Raw genomic sequence first — 14,102 nt, forward strand, 5'->3', positions numbered from 1 at the left:
AGTGCTCCATTGTGACCCTGTGGAGCCAAAGGAGAGCGTTGTGACACTGCAAAGCCCCATGGTCCATTGGTCCAAAGGTCCATTGTGACATTGCAGGACTCATGGAACAGAGGAGTCACATGACACTGTGGGGCCTGTGGAACCATGGAGAACATTGTGACACTGCAAGGCCTCAAGGAATCATTAGGACTGTTATATGTCTATAGGATAATTCGTGCAAATAAAATTGTTGTCTATTTTATAGTTATGTGCTGTTAAATTATACTCTTATAAGAAGTTTTTAAATCGCACAAGCCAGCAACAGCGACTGCAACACCATGTGAAAGCCACCTGGACAAGAGAGGGAGGACTTTATTTACAAGCGAACGAAAGTGGCCAGCCCAGAGAGGGATCATGCATCAAGGTTGTCCGAGAAACACCCGGACGATAAATACACGATAAATATCCAAGACCGAGATAGTCAGAGCCATCAGGGAGGTACATCTCAAATCCGAATTCCGGGACTGCAAACACAGGTGTTCATCACTCTCCGGACACGTATTGTTCAACTTGCCACAGAGAAAAGAACTCCACATGAATACATGCACTTTGAAAAGGAAGAAAGGGGACTCTGGCTCAGGCAAGGAAAATCGTATAAAAATGGGTCAGACAGGACGGTCGGTGTGAAGCATAGAGGACCCTCTGCTGCAGCTGTCAAACCTGTGTCTCACCCGGTGGCAATCCCGGGCTCCACATTGACTTTTTTTTATAGTGGCTTTTTTTCATTTTTCTCAAAGTTTATATTTGGTACACTTAATAACTTTTATTAAATTAAAAATTAATAACTTGGAGCCTTGCATTTCTAAGATGTTTATCACATTCGGTTTCTCATGATAAGCCTATCTACTTCTGCTAATTCTGAGATGGGGAAAATGAACTGTCATGATTCCCGCTTGCACTAAAGGATTGTGACACGGGCTGACTTTGTGATGCCAGAGTCTTCTGTGCCATCACAGCGCAACTGTATGACATCCCAGAGTGATAGAGCAGCACTGGCTCTGTGACATCACAAGGGGGATTTGTGAGATCTCAGGGTGGGCTGTGACATCCCAGGAGGCAGTGTGACATCTCAGGGGCTCTGTGACCTTACTGGGGAGGTCACTTCAAGCCAGCTCCCACTCACAGTTCCTCCCAGAGAAGTCCAAAGCTGCTCGTGCCCGGTGGCATCCCGTGTCCCTCTGGGTCCCCCTGCCCCTGGCGCTGCAGCCTCCCGCTGAGGATGTTCGAGGAGATCAAGCCCAGAGCCTGACATGGGGACAGGGGCTCAGGGCCGTAACAATTGGAACAGGGAGACAGGGACCCCCTAGCAGCATCCCTGTGCCCCCAGGGCCAGAGCTTGGCCAGGGCTCCTTCACCCTCTTATGAAGGAGGGCTTGAGAGCACTTTAAAAATCCCCAGCAGGGGAGTAGCATAAAACAGCTTTAAGATTAAGTGACAGCACCACAGAGTTCCTTGGCAAGAGTCACTCTGCTCCTGACTGGACACTTCAGGCACACCAAGGAAACAAAGCAACAACAAAACCAAACAAAATCCAGGCAATGAAACCAAAAAGGAGTCAAGAACTGTCCCGGTGTCTGTGTTTCTCTGTGTGTTTTTGTGTGTGTGTGTGTGTGTGTGTGTGTGTGTGTGTGTGTGTGTGTGTGTGTGTGTGACGAAAGGACAGTGAGGGCAAGGATAAAAGGAATACAGCCTAAAAGCTAAACAGAGCTGTGGAATAACACTTAACAATATTCAACTTCGCTTATAACTTCTATTAAGCTTCAAAAATTAGCAAAAGAACAACTCTTAGCAGCATTTAACTTTGCTTACAGCTTGTGACTTTGTCGCTATAAGACACGTGAAAGCACGACGCGAGCCACCTGCTATTTTCAAGGTAAAGAGAAAAGTTTATTCTCTGACTCCAACTTTTATACTTTCCCAAAGGTGACATTGGATTGGAGAGTGAATGGGCCACCTGTCCAAAGACATTGGACAAAGCACTAGTACATCAAGTTTGTCCAGCCCCATAAAAGATTGTAAACAATATGTTGTTGACAGAAATTGTGTGGGAAGGTTCTCCAACAGAATGGAAACTCAGAAGGCTTTAGAAAATCTTAAGAATCAGGGTGACATGACTTAACCTTACTTCCAGGCCTGACTGGCTCAGCTATCCAAGGCAATCAAAGCCCTCAGAGAGCAGCATTTCTGCCACATTTCCCTGAGCACAGGCACTCCTGTGTGCACACAGACACAAAGAGTCACTACAAGGCACCTGTGAGAAATTCCCCTGAGCAAAGGGAAATGTTCCCTGTGGAGGCTTTGGCATCTCCCCAGGGGATGAAGGGTTGAGCCTGGAGCAGACAGTGTCTGTGATGAGCTCCAGAGGAGCTGAGCCCAGGGGCTGCTGGCCAAGGCCCTGGCCCAGTGAGCATTTCTCAGCTGGCAGGGAGGCCTGAGAAGGGGAAAGGGGAATGCACCAGACCAGGAACCATGGAACCAAGGGACCATTGTTACACTGTGGGGCCATGTGAGAAGAAGTGACCATTGGGACACTGTGGGGCCTTGTGAGACCAAGGGACCATTGGGACACTGTGGGACCATGTGAGATCAAGGGACCATTGGGATACTGTGAGTCCTCATGGATTCATGGACACCACTGTGACATTGCTGGGCCTCATGGAAGCAAGGGGACCCTAGTGACGCCGTGTGCCTCAGTGGAATGTAGGCATCATTGTGACACTGTGAGGCCCCATCCAGCCAAGGCTCCATTGGGACACTGCGAGACCCCACGGAAACAAAGCTCCAGGGTAACACAGAGAGGCTGCCTGTAATCAGTGCTCCATTGTGACCCTGTGGAGCCAAAGGAGAGCGTTGTGACACTGCAAAGCCCCATGGTCCATTGGTCCAAAGGTCCATTGTGACATTGCAGGACTCATGGAACAGAGGAGTCACATGACACTGTGGGGCCTGTGGAACCATGGAGAACATTGTGACACTGCAAGGCCTCAAGGAATCATTAGGACTGTTATATGTCTATAGGATAATTCGTGCAAATAAAATTGTCGTCTATTTTATAGTTATGTGCTGTTAAATTATACTCTTATAAGAAGTTTTTAAATCGCACAAGCCAGCAACAGCGACTGCAACACCATGTGAAAGCCACCTGGACGAGAGAGGGAGGACTTTATTTACAAGCGAACGAAAGTGGCCAGCCCAGAGAGGGATCATGCATCAAGGTTGTCCGAGAAACACCCGGACGATAAATACACGATAAATATCCGAGACCGAGATAGTCAGAGCCATCAGGGAGGTACATCTCAAATCCGAATTCCGGGACTGCAAACACAGGTGTTCATCACTCTCCGGACACGTATTGTTCAACTTGCCACAGAGAAAAGAACTCCACATGAATACATGCACTTTGAAAAGGAAGAAAGGGGACTCTGGCTCAGGCAAGGAAAATCGTATAAAAATGGGTCAGACAGGACGGTCGGTGTGAAGCATAGAGGACCCTCTGCTGCAGCTGTCCAACCTGTGTCTCACCCGGTGGCAATCCCGGGCTCCACATTGACCTTTTTTTATAGTGGCTTTTTTTCATTTTTCTCAAAGTTTATATTTGGTACACTTAATAACTTTTATTAAATTAAAAATTAATAACTTGGAGCCTTGCATTTCTAAGATGTTTATCACATTCGGTTTCTCATGATAAGCCTATCTACTTCTGCTAATTCTGAGATGGGGAAAATGAACTGTCATGATTCCCGCTTGCACTAAAGGATTGTGACACGGGCTGACTTTGTGATGCCAGAGTCTTCTGTGCCATCACAGCGCAACTGTATGACATCCCAGAGTGATGGAGCAGCACTGGCTCTGTGACATCACAAGGGGGATTTGTGAGATCTCAGGGTGGGCTGTGACATCCCAGGAGGCAGTGTGACATCTCAGGGGCTCTGTGACCTTACTGGGGAGGTCACTTCAAGCCAGCTCCCACTCACAGTTCCTCCCAGAGAAGTCCAAAGCTGCTCGTGCCCGGTGGCATCCCGTGTCCCTCTGGGTCCCCCTGCCCCTGGCGCTGCAGCCTCCCGCTGAGGATGTTCGAGGAGATCAAGCCCAGAGCCTGACACGGGGACAGGGGCTCAGGGCCGTCACAGTTGGAACAGGGAGACAGGGACCCCCTAGCAGCATCCCTGTGCCCCCAGGGCCAGAGCTTGGCCAGGGCTCCTTCACCCTCTTATGAAGGAGGGCTTGAGAGCACTTTAAAAATCCCCAGCAGGGGAGTAGCATAAAACAGCTTTAAGATTAAGTGACAGCACCACAGAGTTCCTTGGCAAGAGTCACTCTGCTCCTGACTGGACACTTCAGGCACACCAAGGAAACAAAGCAACAACAAAACCAAACAAAATCCAGGCAATGAAACCAAAAAGGAGTCAAGAACTGTCCCGGTGTCTGTGTTTCTCTGTGTGTTTTTGTGTGTGTGTGTGTGTGTGTGTGTGTGTGTGTGTGTGTGTGTGTGTGTGTGTGACGAAAGGACAGTGAGGGCAAGGATAAAAGGAATACAGCCTAAAAGCTAAACAGAGCTGTGGAATAACACTTAACAATATTCAACTTCGCTTATAACTTCTATTAAGCTTCAAAAATTAGCAAAAGAACAACTCTTAGCAGCATTTAACTTTGCTTACAGCTTGTGACTTTGTCGCTATAAGACACGTGAAAGCACGACGCGAGCCACCTGCTATTTTCAAGGTAAAGAGAAAAGTTTATTCTCTGACTCCAACTTTTATACTTTCCCAAAGGTGAGATTGGATTGGAGAGTGAATGGGCCACCTGTCCAAAGACATTGGACAAAGCACTAGTACATCAAGTTTGTCCAGCCCCATAAAAGATTGTAAACAATATGTTGTTGACAGAAATTGTGTGGGAAGGTTCTCCAACAGAATGGAAACTCAGAAGGCTTTAGAAAATCTTAAGAATCAGGGTGACATGACTTAACCTTACTTGCAGGCCTGACTGGCTCAGCTATCCAAGGCAATCAAAGCCCTCAGAGAGCAGCATTTCTGCCACATTTCCCTGAGCACAGGCACTCCTGTGTGCACACAGACACAAAGAGTCACTACAAGGCACCTGTGAGAAATTCCCCTGAGCAAAGGGAAATGTTCCCTGTGGAGGCTTTGGCATCTCCCCAGGGGATGAAGGGTTGAGCCTGGAGCAGACAGTGTCTGTGATGAGCTCCAGAGGAGCTGAGCCCAGGGGCTGCTGGCCAAGGCCCTGGCCCAGTGAGCATTTCTCAGCTGGCAGGGAGGCCTGAGAAGGGGAAAGGGGAATGCACCAGACCAGGAACCATGGAACCAAGGGACCATTGTTACACTGTGGGGCCATGTGAGAAGAAGTGACCATTGGGACACTGTGGGGCCTTGTGAGACCAAGGGACCATTGGGACACTGTGGGACCATGTGAGATCAAGGGACCATTGGGATACTGTGAGTCCTCATGGATTCATGGACACCACTGTGACATTGCTGGGCCTCATGGAAGCAAGGGGACCCTAGTGACGCCGTGTGCCTCAGTGGAATGTAGGCATCATTGTGACACTGTGAGGCCCCATCCAGCCAAGGCTCCATTGGGACACTGCGAGACCCCACGGAAACAAAGCTCCAGGGTAACACAGAGAGGCTGCCTGTAATCAGTGCTCCATTGTGACCCTGTGGAGCCAAAGGAGAGCGTTGTGACACTGCAAAGCCCCATGGTCCATTGGTCCAAAGGTCCATTGTGACATTGCAGGACTCATGGAACAGAGGAGTCACATGACACTGTGGGGCCTGTGGAACCATGGAGAACATTGTGACACTGCAAGGCCTCAAGGAATCATTAGGACTGTTATATGTCTATAGGATAATTCGTGCAAATAAAATTGTCGTCTATTTTATAGTTATGTGCTGTTAAATTATACTCTTATAAGAAGTTTTTAAATCGCACAAGCCAGCAACAGCGACTGCAACACCATGTGAAAGCCACCTGGACGAGAGAGGGAGGACTTTATTTACAAGCGAACGAAAGTGGCCAGCCCAGAGAGGGATCATGCATCAAGGTTGTCCGAGAAACACCCGGACGATAAATACACGATAAATATCCGAGACCGAGATAGTCAGAGCCATCAGGGAGGTACATCTCAAATCCGAATTCCGGGACTGCAAACACAGGTGTTCATCACTCTCCGGACACGTATTGTTCAACTTGCCACAGAGAAAAGAACTCCACATGAATACATGCACTTTGAAAAGGAAGAAAGGGGACTCTGGCTCAGGCAAGGAAAATCGTATAAAAATGGGTCAGACAGGACGGTCGGTGTGAAGCATAGAGGACCCTCTGCTGCAGCTGTCCAACCTGTGTCTCACCCGGTGGCAATCCCGGGCTCCACATTGACCTTTTTTTATAGTGGCTTTTTTTCATTTTTCTCAAAGTTTATATTTGGTACACTTAATAACTTTTATTAAATTAAAAATTAATAACTTGGAGCCTTGCATTTCTAAGATGTTTATCACATTCGGTTTCTCATGATAAGCCTATCTACTTCTGCTAATTCTGAGATGGGGAAAATGAACTGTCATGATTCCCGCTTGCACTAAAGGATTGTGACACGGGCTGACTTTGTGATGCCAGAGTCTTCTGTGCCATCACAGCGCAACTGTATGACATCCCAGAGTGATGGAGCAGCACTGGCTCTGTGACATCACAAGGGGGATTTGTGAGATCTCAGGGTGGGCTGTGACATCCCAGGAGGCAGTGTGACATCTCAGGGGCTCTGTGACCTTACTGGGGAGGTCACTTCAAGCCAGCTCCCACTCACAGTTCCTCCCAGAGAAGTCCAAAGCTGCTCGTGCCCGGTGGCATCCCGTGTCCCTCTGGGTCCCCCTGCCCCTGGCGCTGCAGCCTCCCGCTGAGGATGTTCGAGGAGATCAAGCCCAGAGCCTGACACGGGGACAGGGGCTCAGGGCCGTCACAGTTGGAACAGGGAGACAGGGACCCCCTAGCAGCATCCCTGTGCCCCCAGGGCCAGAGCTTGGCCAGGGCTCCTTCACCCTCTTATGAAGGAGGGCTTGAGAGCACTTTAAAAATCCCCAGCAGGGGAGTAGCATAAAACAGCTTTAAGATTAAGTGACAGCACCACAGAGTTCCTTGGCAAGAGTCACTCTGCTCCTGACTGGACACTTCAGGCACACCAAGGAAACAAAGCAACAACAAAACCAAACAAAATCCAGGCAATCAAACCAAAAAGGAGTCAAGAACTGTCCCGGTGTCTGTGTGTCTCTGTGTGTTTGTGTGTGTGTGTGTGTGTGGGTGTGTGTGTGTGTGTGACGAAAGGACAGTGAGGGCAAGGATAAAAGGAATACAGCCTAAAAACTAAACAGAGCTGTGGAATAACACTTAACAATATTCAACTTCGCTTATAACTTCTATTAAGCTTCACAAATTAGCAAAAGAACAACTCTTAGCAGCATTTAACTTTGCTTACAGCTTGTGACTTTGTCGCTATAAGACACGTGAAAGCACGACGCGAGCCTCCTACTATTTTCAAGGTAAAGAGAAAAGTTTATTCTCTGACTCCAACTTTTATACTTTCCCAAAGGTGACATTGGATTGGAGAGTGAATGGACCACCTGTCCAAAGACATTGGACAAAGCACTAGTACATCAAGTTTGTCCAGCCCCATAAAAGATTGTAAACAATATGTTGTTGACAGAAATTGTGTGGGAAGGTTCTCCAACAGAATGGAAACTCAGAAGGCTTTAGAAAATCTTAAGAATCAGGGTGACATGACTTAACCTTACTTCCAGGCCTGACTGGCTCAGCTATCCAAGGCAATCAAAGCCCTCAGAGAGCAGCATTTCTGCCACATTTCCCTGAGCACAGGCACTCCTGTGTGCACACAGACACAAAGAGTCACTACAAGACACCTGTGAGAAATTCCCCTGAGCAAAGGGAAATGTTCCCTGTGGAGGCTTTGGCATCTCCCCAGGGGATGAAGGGTTGAGCCTGGAGCAGACAGTGTCTGTGATGAGCTCCAGAGGAGCTGAGCCCAGGGGCTGCTGGCCAAGGCCCTGGCCCAGTGAGCATTTCTCAGCTGGCAGGGAGGCCTGAGAAGGGGAAAGGGGAATGCACCAGACCAGGAACCATGGAACCAAGGGACCATTGTTACACTGTGGGGCCATGTGAGAAGAAGTGACCATTGGGACACTGTGGGGCCTTGTGAGACCAAGGGACCATTGGGACACTGTGGGACCATGTGAGATCAAGGGACCATTGGGATACTGTGAGTCCTCATGGATTCATGGACACCACTGTGACATTGCTGGGCCTCATGGAAGCAAGGGGACCCTAGTGACGCCGTGTGCCTCAGTGGAATGTAGGCATCATTGTGACACTGTGAGGCCCCATCCAGCCAAGGCTCCATTGGGACACTGCGAGACCCCACGGAAACAAAGCTCCAGGGTAACACAGAGAGGCTGCCTGTAATCAGTGCTCCATTGTGACCCTGTGGAGCCAAAGGAGAGCGTTGTGACACTGCAAAGCCCCATGGTCCATTGGTCCAAAGGTCCATTGTGACATTGCAGGACTCATGGAACAGAGGAGTCACATGACACTGTGGGGCCTGTGGAACCATGGAGAACATTGTGACACTGCAAGGCCTCAAGGAATCATTAGGACTGTTATATGTCTATAGGATAATTCGTGCAAATAAAATTGTCGTCTATTTTATAGTTATGTGCTGTTAAATTATACTCTTATAAGAAGTTTTTAAATTGCACAAGCCAGCAACAGCGACTGCAACACCATGTGAAAGCCACCTGGACGAGAGAGGGAGGACTTTATTTACAAGCGAACGAAAGTGGCCAGCCCAGAGAGGGATCATGCATCAAGGTTGTCCGAGAAACACCCGGACGATAAATACACGATAAATATCCGAGACCGAGATAGTCAGAGCCATCAGGGAGGTACATCTCAAATCCGAATTCCGGGACTGCAAACACAGGTGTTCATCACTCTCCGGACACGTATTGTTCAACTTGCCACAGAGAAAAGAACTCCACATGAATACATGCACTTTGAAAAGGAAGAAAGGGGACTCTGGCTCAGGCAAGGAAAATCGTATAAAAATGGGTCAGACAGGACGGTCGGTGTGAAGCATAGAGGACCCTCTGCTGCAGCTGTCCAACCTGTGTCTCACCCGGTGGCAATCCCGGGCTCCACATTGACCTTTTTTTATAGTGGCTTTTTTTCATTTTTCTCAAAGTTTATATTTGGTACACTTAATAACTTTTATTAAATTAAAAATTAATAACTTGGAGCCTTGCATTTCTAAGATGTTTATCACATTCGGTTTCTCATGATAAGCCTATCTACTTCTGCTAATTCTGAGATGGGGAAAATGAACTGTCATGATTCCCGCTTGCACTAAAGGATTGTGACACGGGCTGACTTTGTGATGCCAGAGTCTTCTGTGCCATCACAGCGCAACTGTATGACATCCCAGAGTGATGGAGCAGCACTGGCTCTGTGACATCACAAGGGGGATTTGTGAGATCTCAGGGTGGGCTGTGACATCCCAGGAGGCAGTGTGACATCTCAGGGGCTCTGTGACCTTACTGGGGAGGTCACTTCAAGCCAGCTCCCACTCACAGTTCCTCCCAGAGAAGTCCAAAGCTGCTCGTGCCCGGTGGCATCCCGTGTCCCTCTGGGTCCCCCTGCCCCTGGCGCTGCAGCCTCCCGCTGAGGATGTTCGAGGAGATCAAGCCCAGAGCCTGACACGGGGACAGGGGCTCAGGGCCGTCACAGTTGGAACAGGGAGACAGGGACCCCCTAGCAGCATCCCTGTGCCCCCAGGGCCAGAGCTTGGCCAGGGCTCCTTCACCCTCTTATGAAGGAGGGCTTGAGAGCACTTTAAAAATCCCCAGCAGGGGAGTAGCATGAAACAGCTTTAAGATTAAGTGACAGCACCACAGAGTTCCTTGGCAAGAGTCACTCTGCTCCTGACTGGACACTTCAGGCACACCAAGGAAACAAAGCAACAACAAAACCAAACAAAATCCAGGCAATCAAACCAAAAAGGAGTCAAGAACTGTCCCGGTGTCTGTGTGTCTCTGTGTGTTTGTGTGTGTGTGTGTGTGTGGGTGTGTGTGTGTGTGTGACGAAAGGACAGTGAGGGCAAGGATAAAAGGAATACAGCCTAAAAACTAAACAGAGCTGTGGAATAACACTTAACAATATTCAACTTCGCTTATAACTTCTATTAAGCTTCACAAATTAGCAAAAGAACAACTCTTAGCAGCATTTAACTTTGCTTACAGCTTGTGACTTTGTCGCTATAAGACACGTGAAAGCACGACGCGAGCCTCCTGCTATTTTCAAGGTAAAGAGAAAAGTTTATTCTCTGACTCCAACTTTTATACTTTCCCAAAGGTGACATTGGATTGGAGAGTGAATGGACCACCTGTCCAAAGACATTGGACAAAGCACTAGTACATCAAGTTTGTCCAGCCCCATAAAAGATTGTAAACAATATGTTGTTGACAGAAATTGTGTGGGAAGGTTCTCCAACAGAATGGAAACTCAGAAGGCTTTAGAAAATCTTAAGAATCAGGGTGACATGACTTAACCTTACTTGCAGGCCTGACTGGCTCAGCTATCCAAGGCAATCAAAGCCCTCAGAGAGCAGCATTTCTGCCACATTTCCCTGAGCACAGGCACTCCTGTGTGCACACAGACACAAAGAGTCACTACAAGGCACCTGTGAGAAATTCCCCTGAGCAAAGGGAAATGTTCCCTGTGGAGGCTTTGGCATCTCCCCAGGGGATGAAGGGTTGAGCCTGGAGCAGACAGTGTCTGTGATGAGCTCCAGAGGAGCTGAGCCCAGGGGCTGCTGGCCAAGGCCCTGGCCCAGTGAGCATTTCTCAGCTGGCAGGGAGGCCTGAGAAGGGGAAAGGGGAATGCACCAGACCAGGAACCATGGAACCAAGGGACCATTGTTACACTGTGGGGCCATGTGAGAAGAAGTGACCATTGGGACACTGTGGGGCCTTGTGAGACCAAGGGACCATTGGGACACTGTGGGACCATGTGAGATCAAGGGACCATTGGGATACTGTGAGTCCTCATGGATTCATGGACACCACTGTGACATTGCTGGGCCTCATGGAAGCAAGGGGACCCTAGTGACGCCGTGTGCCTCAGTGGAATGTAGGCATCATTGTGACACTGTGAGGCCCCATCCAGCCAAGGCTCCATTGGGACACTGCGAGACCCCACGGAAACAAAGCTCCAGGGTAACACAGAGAGGCTGCCTGTAATCAGTGCTCCATTGTGACCCTGTGGAGCCAAAGGAGAGCGTTGTGACACTGCAAAGCCCCATGGTCCATTGGTCCAAAGGTCCATTGTGACATTGCAGGACTCATGGAACAGAGGAGTCACATGACACTGTGGGGCCTGTGGAACCATGGAGAACATTGTGACACTGCAAGGCCTCAAGGAATCATTAGGACTGTTATATGTCTATAGGATAATTCGTGCAAATAAAATTGTCGTCTATTTTATAGTTATGTGCTGTTAAATTATACTCTTATAAGAAGTTTTTAAATTGCACAAGCCAGCAACAGCGACTGCAACACCATGTGAAAGCCACCTGGACGAGAGAGGGAGGACTTTATTTACAAGCGAACGAAAGTGGCCAGCCCAGAGAGGGATCATGCATCAAGGTTGTCCGAGAAACACCCGGACGATAAATACACGATAAATATCCGAGACCGAGATAGTCAGAGCCATCAGGGAGGTACATCTCAAATCCGAATTCCGGGACTGCAAACACAGGTGTTCATCACTCTCCGGACATGTATTGTTCAACTTGCCACAGAGAAAAGAACTCCACATGAATACATGCACTTTGAAAAGGAAGAAAGGGGACTCTGGCTCAGGCAAGGAAAATCGTATAAAAATGGGTCAGACAGGACGGTCGGTGTGAAGCATAGAGGACCCTCTGCTGCAGCTGTCCAACCTGTGTCTCACCCGGTGGCAATCCCGGGCTCCACATTGACCTTTTTTTATAGTGGCTTTTTTTCATTTTTCTCAAAGTTTATATTTGGTACACTTAATAACTTTTATTAAATTAAAAATTAATAACTTGGAGCCTTGCATTTCTAAGATGTTTATCACATTCGGTTTCTCATGATAAGCCTATCTACTTCTGCTAATTCTGAGATGGGGAAAATGAACTGTCATGATTCCCGCTTGCACTAAAGGATTGTGACACGGGCTGACTTTGTGATGCCAGAGTCTTCTGTGCCATCACAGCGCAACTGTATGACATCCCAGAGTGATGGAGCAGCACTGGCTCTGTGACATCACAAGGGGGATTTGTGAGATCTCAGGGTGGGCTGTGACATCCCAGGAGGCAGTGTGACATCTCAGGGGCTCTGTGACCTTACTGGGGAGGTCACTTCAAGCCAGCTCCCACTCACAGTTCCTCCCAGAGAAGTCCAAAGCTGCTCGTGCCCGGTGGCATCCCGTGTCCCTCTGGGTCCCCCTGCCCCTGGCGCTGCAGCCTCCCGCTGAGGATGTTCGAGGAGATCAAGCCCAGAGCCTGACACGGGGACAGGGGCTCAGGGCCGTCACAGTTGGAACAGGGAGACAGGGACCCCCTAGCAGCATCCCTGTGCCCCCAGGGCCAGAGCTTGGCCAGGGCTCCTTCACCCTCTTATGAAGGAGGGCTTGAGAGCACTTTAAAAATCCCCAGCAGGGGAGTAGCATAAAACAGCTTTAAGATTAAGTGACAGCACCACAGAGTTCCTTGGCAAGAGTCACTCTGCTCCTGACTGGACACTTCAGGCACACCAAGGAAACAAAGCAACAACAAAACCAAACAAAATCCAGGCAATCAAACCAAAAAGGAGTCAAGAACTGTCCCGGTGTCTGTGTGTCTCTGTGTGTTTGTGTGTGTGTGTGTGTGTGGGTGTGTGTGTGTGTGTGACGAAAGGACAGTGAGGGCAAGGATAAAAGGAATACAGCCTAAAAACTAAACAGAGCTGTGGAATAACACTTAACAATATTCAACTTCGCTTATAACTTCTATTAAGCTTCACAAATTAGCAAAAGAACAACTCTTAGCAGCATTTAACTTTGCTTACAGCTTGTGACTTTGTCGCTATAAGACACGTGAAAGCACGACGCGAGCCTCCTGCTATTTTCAAGGTAAAGAGAAAAGTTTATTCTCTGACTCCAACTTTTATACTTTCCCAAAGGTGACATTGGATTGGAGAGTGAATGGACCACCTGTCCAAAGACATTGGACAAAGCACTAGTACATCAAGTTTGTCCAGCCCCATAAAAGATTGTAAACAATATGTTGTTGACAGAAATTGTGTGGGAAGGTTCTCCAACAGAATGGAAACTCAGAAGGCTTTAGAAAATCTTAAGAATCAGGGTGACATGACTTAACCTTACTTGCAGGCCTGACTGGCTCAGCTATCCAAGGCAATCAAAGCCCTCAGAGAGCAGCATTTCTGCCACATTTCCCTGAGCACAGGCACTCCTGTGTGCACACAGACACAAAGAGTCACTACAAGGCACCTGTGAGAAATTCCCCTGAGCAAAGGGAAATGTTCCCTGTGGAGGCTTTGGCATCTCCCCAGGGGATGAAGGGTTGAGCCTGGAGCAGACAGTGTCTGTGATGAGCTCCAGAGGAGCTGAGCCCAGGGGCTGCTGGCCAAGGCCCTGGCCCAGTGAGCATTTCTCAGCTGGCAGGGAGGCCTGAGAAGGGGAAAGGGGAATGCACCAGACCAGGAACCATGGAACCAAGGGACCATTGTTACACTGTGGGGCCATGTGAGAAGAAGTGACCATTGGGACACTGTGGGGCCTTGTGAGACCAAGGGACCATTGGGACACTGTGGGACCATGTGAGATCAAGGGACCATTGGGATACTGTGAGTCCTCATGGATTCATGGACACCACTGTGACATTGCTGGGCCTCATGGAAGCAAGGGGACCCTAGTGACGCCGTGTGCCTCAGTGGAATGTAGGCATCATTGTGACACTG

Source organism: Lonchura striata, chromosome 37 (assembly GCF_050655825.1).
Source record: "Lonchura striata isolate lonStrDom1 chromosome 37, ASM5065582v1, whole genome shotgun sequence".
NCBI lineage: Eukaryota > Metazoa > Chordata > Aves > Passeriformes > Estrildidae > Lonchura > Lonchura striata.